Source organism: Lissotriton vulgaris, chromosome 4_1 (genome assembly GCF_964263255.1).
Source record: "Lissotriton vulgaris chromosome 4_1, aLisVul1.2, whole genome shotgun sequence".
Classification (NCBI taxonomy): domain Eukaryota; kingdom Metazoa; phylum Chordata; class Amphibia; order Caudata; family Salamandridae; genus Lissotriton; species Lissotriton vulgaris.
Genome location: NC_141691.1, coordinates 1,302,692,057 through 1,302,703,050, shown reverse-complemented (window position 1 = coordinate 1,302,703,050; position 10,994 = coordinate 1,302,692,057). Strand labels below are relative to the sequence as shown.

General features: G+C 31.9%; 2 non-coding genes across 2 annotated transcripts; both read left to right on the top strand.

Moving 5' to 3' along the window:
- Positions 1–5,358: 5,358 nt before the first annotated feature.
- TRNAI-AAU (transfer RNA isoleucine (anticodon AAU)) lies at positions 5,359–5,432 on the top strand. Its single transcript has one exon. It is a non-coding gene; the product is annotated as a tRNA-Ile (tRNA).
- Positions 5,433–9,927: 4,495 nt separating this feature from the next.
- TRNAI-AAU (transfer RNA isoleucine (anticodon AAU)) lies at positions 9,928–10,001 on the top strand. Its single transcript has one exon. It is a non-coding gene; the product is annotated as a tRNA-Ile (tRNA).
- Positions 10,002–10,994: the final 993 nt, after the last annotated feature.

Below are 10,994 nucleotides of genomic sequence, written 5' to 3'. Positions count from 1 at the left end.
AGTTTAATTGTTTGAAAAAAGATTAATTTTTCTTGTGTCTCATTTTTGACTGTTTATCACCTTGGATCAAACGCTGCTTGAAGGATTGGATGAATGCATTTGATATAGTTGTAGAATTAATTATTATTCTGAAAGCTCCTGGAATATCTATTAATGGTTCTAAGTTCTAACGCCAAGTAACTAAATCTCTTATTTATTGCAATTTATTGAGGTCATTTTTGTTTTGTCTTGTTGATGAAATATAAAGATAGTATGAATGTAAACAGCTGAATATAAGCTTTCCAACTATCCCGGGTTAACAATCGGTAGCACTTCATCATCTGCTATTTCTTCAATAGTATGCTATATATTCATTGAGCCTATTAGTTTAGTCTTTAGAGCATAAAGTTAACAATGCCAAGAACATACTTTCAATCAGTCTCTAAGCCAATACTTGATGCTCCTTTAATGTTGAAAATAGATGTATTTTCTTCAGTATCATTTTTATGTCTATATTTCCTTCGAGGGGAAGCTGACACAATGATTAGATGAATCAATTGCATATAGGTGATGAATTGTTATTTATTGCTAAAACACATGGATAAAACATTAATGGCTCTAAGTTCTAACACCAAGTATGAAAATCTCTTTTGTATTGTAATTTTTCTAAAGTCATATTAGTTTCTTCATGTTGATATTATATATTTATAACTTCATGGTAAACCTCAGAAATTAAGCTTTCCAAATCTCCCGGGTTAACTATCATTAGCACTTCTTCATATGCTGGACTTCCACGAATTTTTGCAGACCGGCCTGTTAGCTCAGATGGTTAGAGCGTGGTGCTAATAACGCCAAGGTCACAGGTTTGATCCCTGTACAGGCCAAGTTTAATTGTTTGAAAAAAGATTAATTTTTCTTGTGTCTCATTTTTGACTGTTTATCACCTTGGATCAAACGATGCTTGAAGGATTGGATGAATACATTTGATATAGTTGTAGAATTAATTATTATTCTGAAAGCTCCTGGAATATCTATTAATGGTTCTAAGTTCTAACACCAAGTAACTAAATCTCTTATTTATTGCAATTTATTGAGGTCATTTTTGTTTTGTCTTGTTGATGAAATATAAAAATAGTATGAATGTAAACAGCTGAATATAAGCTTTCCAACTATCCCGGGTTAACAATCAGTAGCACTTCATCATCTGCTATTTCTTCAATAGTATGCTATGTATTTATTGAGCCTATTAGTTTAGTCTGTAGAGCATAAAGTTAAAAATGCCAAGGACATACTTTCAATCAGTCTCCAAGCCAATACTTGATGCTCCTTTAATGTTGAAAATAGATGTATTTTCTTCTGTATAATGTGTATGTCTATATTTCCTTTGAGGGGAAGCTGATAGAATGTTTAGATGAATCAATTGCATATAGGTGATGAATTGTTATTTATTGCTAAAACACATGGAAAAAACATTAATGGTTCTAAGTTCTAACACTAAGTATGAAAATCTCTTTTGTATTGTAATTTTTCTAAAGTCATATTAGTTTCTTCATGTTGATAATTTATATTTATAACTTCATGGTACACCTCTGAAATTAAGCTTTCCAAATCTCCCGGGTTAACTATCATTAGCACTTCTTCATATGCTGGACTTCCAGGAATTTGTGCAAAATGGCCTGTTAGCTCAGATGGTTAGAGCGTGGTGCTAATAACGCCAAGGTCACAGGTCCGATCCCTGTACAGGCCAAGTTTAATTGTTTGTAAAAAGATACATTTTTCTTTTGTCTCATTTTTGACTGTTTATCACCTTGGATCAAAAGCTACTTGAAGGATTGGATGAATACATTTGATATAGTTGTAGAATTAATTATCATTCTGAAAGCTCCTGGAATATCTATAATTGGTTCTAAGTTCTAACGCCAAGTAACTAAATCTCTTATTTATTGCAATTTATTGAGGTCATTTTTGTTTTGTCTTGTTGATGAAATATAAAGATAGTATGAATGTAAACAGCTGAATATAAGCTTTCCAACTATCCCGGGTTAACAATCAGTAGCACTTCATCATCTGCTATTTCTTCAATAGTATGCTATATATTTAGTGAGCCTATTAGTTTAGTCTTTAGAGCATAAAGTTAAAAATGCCAAGGACATACTTTCAATCAGTCTCCAAGCCAATAAGTGATGCTCCTTTAATGTTGAAAATAGATGTATTTTCTTCTGTATAATGTGTATGTCTATATTTCCTTTGAGGGGAAGCTGATAGAATGATTAGATGAATCAATTGCATATAGGTGATGAATTGTTATTTATTGCTAAAACACATGGAAAAAACATTAATGGTTCTAAGTTCTAACACTAAGTATGAAAATCTATTTTGTATTGTAATTTTTCTAAAGTCATATTAGTTTCTTCATGTTGATAATTTATATTTATAACTTCATGGTACACCTCCGAAATTAAGCTTTCCAAATCTCCCGGGTTAACTGTCATTAGCACTTCTTCATATGCTGGACTTCCAGGAATTTGTGCAAAATGGCCTGTTAGCTCAGATGGTTAGAGCGTGGTGCTAATAACGCCAAGGTCACAGGTTTGATCCCTGTACAGGCCAAGTTTAATTGTTTGAAAAAAGATTAATTTTTCTTGTGTCTCATTTTTGACTGTTTATCACCTTGGATCAAACGCTGCTTGAAGGATTGGATGAATGCATTTGATATAGTTGTAGAATTAATTATTATTCTGAAAGCTCCTGGAATATCTATTAATGGTTCTAAGTTCTAACGCCAAGTAACTAAATCTCTTATTTATTGCAATTTATTGAGGTCATTTTTGTTTTGTCTTGTTGATGAAATATAAAGATAGTATGAATGTAAACAGCTGAATATAAGCTTTCCAACTATCCCGGGTTAACAATCGGTAGCACTTCATCATCTGCTATTTCTTCAATAGTATGCTATATATTTATTGAGCCTATTAGTTTAGTCTTTAGAGCATAAAGTTAACAATGCCAAGAACATACTTTCAATCAGTCTCTAAGCCAATACTTGATGCTCCTTTAATGTTGAAAATAGATGTATTTTCTTCAGTATCATTTGTATGTCTATATTTCCTTCGAGGGGAAGCTGACACAATGATTAGATGAATCAATTGCATATAGGTGATGAATTGTTATTTATTGCTAAAACACATGGAAAAAACATTATTGGCTCTAAGTTCTAACACTAAGTATGAAAATCTCTTTTGTATTGTAATTTTTCTAAAGTCATATTAGTTTCTTCATGTTGATATTATATATTTATAACGTCATGGTAAACCTCCGAAATTAAGCTTTCCAAATCTCCCGGGTTAACTATCATTAGCACTTCTTCATATGCTGGACTTCCAGGAATTTGTGCAGACCAGCCTGTTAGCTCAGATGGTTAGAGCGTGGTGCTAATAATGCCAAGGTCACAGGGTCGATCCCTGTACAGGCCAAGTTTAATTGTTTGAAAAAAGATTAATTTTTCTTGTGTCTCATTTTTGACTGTTTATCACCTTGGATCAAACGATGCTTGAAGGATTGGATGAATACATTTGATATAGTTGTAGAATTAATTATTATTCTGAAAGCTCCTGGAATATCTATTAATGGTTCTAAGTTCTAACACCAAGTAACTAAATCTCTTATTTATTGCAATTTATTGAGGTCATTTTTGTTTTGTCTTGTTGATGAAATATAAAGATAGTATGAATGTAAACAGCTGAATATAAGCTTTCCAACTATCCCGGGTTAACAATCAGTAACACTTCATCATCTGCTATTTCTTCAATAGTATGCTATATATTTAGTGAGCCTATTAGTTTAGTCTTTAGAGCATAATGTTAAAAATGCCAGGGACATACTTTCAATCAGTTTCCAAACCAATACTTGATGCTCCTTTAATGTTGAAAATAGATGTATTTTCTTCTGTATCATGTGTATCTCTATATTTCCTTTGAGGGGAAGCTGATAGAATGATTAGATGAATCAATTGCATATAGGTGATGAATTGTTATTTATTGCTAAAACACATTGAAAAAACATTAATGGCTCTAAGTTCTAACACTAAGTATGAAAATCTCTTTTGTATTGTAATTTTTCTAAAGTCATATTAGTTTCTTCATGTTGATAATTTATATTTATAACTTCATGGTACACCTCTGAAATTAAGCTTTCCAAATCTCCCGGGTTAATTATCATTAGCACTTCTTCATATGCTCGACTTCCAGGTATTTGTGCAAAATGGCCTGTTAGCTCAGATGGTTGTTATTTATTGCTAAAAACACATGGAAGAAACATTAATGGTTCTAAGTTCTAACACTAAGTATGAAAATCTCTTTTGTATTGTAATTTTTTAAAGTCATATTAGTTTCTTCATGTTGATATTATATAAGTATAACTTCATGGTAAACCTCTGAAATTAAGCTTTCCAAATCTCCCGGGTTAACTAACATTAGCACTTCTTCATATGCTGGACTTCCAGGAATTTGTGCAAAACGGCCTGTTAGCTCAGATGGTTAGAGCGTAGTGCTAATAACGCCAAGGTCACAGGTTCGATCCCTGTACAGGCCAAGTTTAATTGTTTGTAAAAAGATTAATTTTTCTTGTGTCTCATTTTTGACTGTTTATCACCATGGATCAAAAGCTACTTGAAGGATTGTATGAATACATTTGATATAGTTGTAGAATTAATTATTATTCTGAAAGCTCCTGGAATATCTATAATTGGTTCTAAGTTCTAACGCCAAGTAACTAAATCTCTTATTTATTGCAATTTATTGAGGTCATTTTTGTTTTGTCTTGTTGATGAAATATAAAAACAGTATGAATGTAAACAGCTGAATATAAGCTTTCCAACTATCCCGGGTTAACAATCAGTAGCACTTCATCATCTGCTATTTCTTCAATAGTATGCTATATATTTAGTGAGCCTATTAGTTTAGTCTTTAGAGCATAAAGGTAAAAATGCCAAGGACATACTTTCAATCCGTCTCCAAGCCAATACTTGATGCTCCTTTAATGTTGAAAATAGATGTATTTTCTTTTGTATCATGTGTATCTCTATATTTCCTTTGAGGGGAAGCTGATAGAATGATTAAATGAATCAATTGCATATAGGTGATGAATTGTTATTTATTGCTAAAACACATGGAAAAAACATTAATGGTTCTAAGTTCTAACACTAAGTATGAACATCTCTTTTGTATTGTAATTTTTTTAAAGTCATATAAGTTTCTTCATGTTGATATTATATATTTATAACTTCATGGTAAACCTCTGAAATTAAGCTTTCCAAATCTCCCGGGTTAACTATCATTAGCACTTCTTCATATGCTGGACTTCCAGTAATTTGTCCAAAATGGCCTGTTAGCTCAGATGGTTAGAGCATGGTGCTAATAACGCCAAGGTCACAGGTTCGATCCCTGTACAGGCCAAGTTTAATTGTTTGTAAAAAGATTAATTTTTCTTGTATCTCATTTTTGACTGTTTATCACCTTGGATCAAATGCTGCTTGAAGGATTGGATGAATACATTTGATATAGTTGTAGAATTCATTATTATTCTGAAAGCTCCTGGAATATCTATTAATGGTTCTAAGTTCTAATGCCAAGTAACTAAATCTCTTATTTATTGCAATTCATTGAGGTCATTTTTGTTTTGTCTTGTTGATGAAATATAAAGATAGTATGAATGTAAACAGCTGAATATAAGCTTTCCAACTATCCCGGGTTAACAATCAGTAACACTTCATCATCTGCTATTTCTTCAATAGTATGCTATATATTTAGTTAGCCTATTAGTTTAGTCTTTAGAGCATAAAGTTAAAAATGCCAGGGACATACTTTCAATCAGTTTCCAAGCCAATACTTGATGCTCCTTTAATGTTGAAAATAGATGTATTTTCTTCTGTATCATGTGTATCTCTATATTTCCTTTGAGGGGAAGCTGATAGAATGATTAGATGAATCAATTGCATATAGGTGATGAATTGTTATTTATTGCTAAAACACATTGAAAAAACATTAATGGCTCTAAGTTCTAACACTAAGTATGAAAATCTCTTTTGTATTGTAATTTTTCTAAAGTCATATTAGTTTCTTCATGTTGATAATTTATATTTATAACTTCATGGTACACCTCTGAAATTAAGCTTTCCAAATCTCCCGGGTTAACTATCATTAGCACTTCTTCATATGCTCGACTTCCAGGTATTTGTGCAAAATGGCCTGTTAGCTCAGATGGTTGTTATTTATTGCTAAAACACATGGAAGAAACATTAATGGTTCTAAGTTCTAACACTAAGTATGAAAATCTCTTTTGTATTGTAATTTTTTAAAGTCATATTAGTTTCTTCATGTTGATATTATATAAGTATAACTTCATGGTAAACCTCTGAAATTAAGCTTTCCAAATCTCCCGGGTTAACTATCATTAGCACTTCTTCATATGCTGGACTTCCAGGAATTTGTGCAAAACGGCCTGTTAGCTCAGATGGTTAGAGCGTAGTGCTAATAACGCCAAGGTCACAGGTTCGATCCCTGTACAGGCCAAGTTTAATTGTTTGTAAAAAGATTAATTTTTCTTGTGTCTCATTTTTGACTGTTTATCACCATGGATCAAAAGCTACTTGAGGGATTGTATGAATACATTTGATATAGTTGTAGAATTAATTATTATTCTGAAAGCTCCTGGAATATCTATAATTGGTTCTAAGTTCTAACGCCAAGTAACTAAATCTCTTATTTATTGCAATTTATTGAGGTCATTTTTGTTTTGTCTTGTTGATGAAATATAAAAATAGTATGAATGTAAACAGCTGAATATAAGCTTTCCAACTATCCCGGGTTAACAATCAGTAGCACTTCATCATCTGCTATTTCTTCAATAGTATGCTATGTATTTATTGAGCCTATTAGTTTAGTCTGTAGAGCATAAAGTTAAAAATGCCAGGGACATACTTTCAATCAGTTTCCAAGCCAATACTTGATGCTCCTTTAATGTTGAAAATAGATGTATTTTCTTCTGTATCATGTGTATCTCTATATTTCCTTTGAGGGGAAGCTGATAGAATGATTAAATGAATCAATTGCATATAGGTGATGAATTGTTATTTATTGCTAAAACACATGGAAAAAACATTAATGGCTCTAAGTTCTAACACTAAGTATGAAAATCTCTTTTGTATTGTAATTTTTCTAAAGTCATATTAGTTTCTTCATGTTGATAATATATATTTATAACTTCATGGTAAACCTCTGAAATTAAGCTTTCCAAATCTCCCGGGTTAACTATCATTAGCACTTCTTCATATGCTGGACTTCCAGGAACTTGTGCAAAATGACCTGTTAGCTCAGATGGTTAGAGCGTGGTGCTAATAACGCCAAGGTCACAGGTTCGATCCCTGAAAAATGCCAAGTTTAATTGTTTGAAAAAAGAATAATTTTTCTTGTGTCTCATTTTTGACTGTTTATCACCTTGGATCAAACGCTGCTTGAAGGATTGGATGAATGCATTTGATATAGTTGTAGAATTAATTATTATTCTGAAAGCTCCTGGAATATCTATTAATGGTTCTAAGTTCTAACGCCAAGTAACTAAATCTCTTATTTATTGAAATTTATTGAGGTCATTTTTGTTTTGTCTTGTTGATGAAATATAAAGATAGTATGAATGTAAACAGCTGAATATAAGCTTTCCAACTATCCCGGGTTAACAATCGGTAGCACTTCATCATCTGCTATTTCTTCAATAGTATGCTATATATTTATTGAGCCTATTAGTTTAGTCTTTAGAGCATAAAGTTAACAATGCCAAGAACATACTTTCAATCAGTCTCTAAGCCAATACTTGATGCTCCTTTAATGTTGAAAATAGATGTATTTTCTTCAGTATCATTTTTATGTCTATATTTCCTTCGAGGGGAAGCTGACACAATGATTAGATGAATCAATTGCATATAGGTGATGAATTGTTATTTATTGCTAAAACACATGGATAAAACATTAATGGCTCTAAGTTCTAACACTAAGTATGAAAATCTCTTTTGTATTGTAATTTTTCTAAAGTCATATTAGTTTCTTCATGTTGATATTATATATTTATAACTTCATGGTAAACCTCCGAAATTAAGCTTTCCAAATCTCCCGGGTTAACTATCATTAGCACTTCTTCATATGCTGGACTTCCACGAATTTTTGCAGACCGGCCTGTTAGCTCAGATGGTTAGAGCGTGGTGCTAATAACGCCAAGGTCACAGGTTTGATCCCTATACAGGCCAAGTTTAATTGTTTGAAAAAAGATTAATTTTTCTTGTGTCTCATTTTTGACTGTTTATCACCTTGGATCAAACGATGCTTGAAGGATTGGATGAATACATTTGATATAGTTGTAGAATTAATTATTATTCTGAAAGCTCCTGGAATATCTATTAATGGTTCTAAGTTCTAACACCAAGTAACTAAATCTCTTATTTATTGCAATTTATTGAGGTCATTTTTGTTTTGTCTTGTTGATGAAATATAAAAATAGTATGAATGTAAACAGCTGAATATAAGCTTTCCAACTATCCCGGGTTAACAATCAGTAGCACTTCATCATCTGCTATTTCTTCAATAGTATGCTATGTATTTATTGAGCCTATTAGTTTAGTCTGTAGAGCATAAAGTTAAAAATACCAAGGACATACTTTCAATCAGTCTCCAAGCCAATACTTGATGCTCCTTTAATGTTGAAAATAGATGTATTTTCTTCTGTATAATGTGTATGTCTATATTTCCTTTGAGGGGAAGCTGATAGAATGTTTAGATGAATCAATTGCATATAGGTGATGAATTGTTATTTATTGCTAAAACACATGGAAAAAACATTAATGGTTCTAAGTTCTAACACTAAGTATGAAAATCTCTTTTGTATTGTAATTTTTCTAAAGTCATATTAGTTTCTTCATGTTGATAATTTATATTTATAACTTCATGGTACACCTCTGAAATTAAGCTTTCCAAATCTCCCGGGTTAACTATCATTAGCACTTCTTCATATGCTGGACTTCCATGAATTTGTGCAAAATGGCCTGTTAGCTCAGATGGTTAGAGCGTGGTGCTAATAACGCCAAGGTCACAGGTCCGATCCCTGTACAGGCCAAGTTTAATTGTTTGTAAAAAGATACATTTTTCTTGTGTCTCATTTTTGACTGTTTATCACCTTGGATCAAAAGCTACTTGAAGGATTGGATGAATACATTTGATATAGTTGTAGAATTAATTATCATTCTGAAAGCTCCTGGAATATCTATAATTGGTTCTAAGTTCTAACGCCAAGTAACTAAATCTCTTATTTATTGCAATTTATTGAGGTCATTTTTGTTTTGTCTTGTTGATGAAATATAAAGATAGTATGAATGTAAACAGCTGAATATAAGCTTTCCAACTATCCCGGGTTAACAATCAGTAGCACTTCATCATCTGCTATTTCTTCAATAGTATGCTATATATTTAGTGAGCCTATTAGTTTAGTCTTTAGAGCATAAAGTTAAAAATGCCAAGGACATACTTTCAATCAGTCTCCAAGCCAATAAGTGATGCTCCTTTAATGTTGAAAATAGATGTATTTTCTTCTGTATAATGTGTATGTCTATATTTCCTTTGAGGGGAAGCTGATAGAATGATTAGATGAATCAATTGCATATAGGTGATGAATTGTTATTTATTGCTAAAACACATGGAAAAAACATTAATGGTTCTAAGTTCTAACACTAAGTATGAAAATCTATTTTGTATTGTAATTTTTCTAAAGTCATATTAGTTTCTTCATGTTGATAATTTATATTTATAACTTCATGGTACACCTCCGAAATTAAGCTTTCCATATCTCCCGGGTTAACTGTCATTAGCACTTCTTCATATGCTGGACTTCCAGGAATTTGTGCAAAATGGCCTGTTAGCTCAGATGGTTAGAGCGTGGTGCTAATAACGCCAAGGTCACAGGTTCGATCCCTGTACAGGCCAAGTTTAATTGTTTGAAAAAAGATTAATTTTTCTTGTGTCTCATTTTTGACTGTTTATCACCTTGGATCAAACGCTGCTTGAAGGATTGGATGAATGCATTTGATATAGTTGTAGAATTAATTATTATTCTGAAAGCTCCTGGAATATCTATTAATGGTTCTAAGTTCTAACGCCAAGTAACTAAATCTCTTATTTATTGCAACTTATTGAGGTCATTTTTGTTTTGTCTTGTTGATGAAATATAAAGATAGTATGAATGTAAACAGCTGAATATAAGCTTTCCAACTATCCCGGGTTAACAATCGGTAGCACTTCATCATCTGCTATTTCTTCAATAGTATGCTATATATTTATTGAGCCTATTAGTTTAGTCTTTAGAGCATAAAGTTAACAATGCCAAGAACATACTTTCAATCAGTCTCTAAGCCAATACTTGATGCTCCTTTAATGTTGAAAATAGATGTATTTTCTTTTGTATCATGTGTATCTCTATATTTCCTTTGAGGGGAAGCTGATAGAATGATTAAATGAATCAATTGCATATAGGTGATGAATTGTTATTTATTGGTGAAACACATGGAAAAAACATTAATGGTTCTAAGTTCTAACACTAAGTATGAAAATCTCTTTTGTATTGTAATTTTTTTAAAGTCATATTAGTTTCTTCATGTTGATAATATATATTTATAACGTCATGGTAAACCTCCGAAATTAAGCTTTCCAAATCTCCCGGGTTAACTATCATTAGCACTTCTTCATATGCTGGACTTCCAGGAATTTGTGCAGACCGGCCTGTTAGCTCAGATGGTTAGAGCCTGGTGCTAATAACTCCAAGGTCACAGGTTCGATCCCTGTACAGGCCAAGTTTAATTGTTTGTAAAAAGATTAATTTTTCTTGTATCTCATTTTTGACTGTTTATCACCTTGGATCAAATGCTGCTTGAAGGATTGGATGAATACATTTGATATAGTTGTAGAATTAATTATTATTCT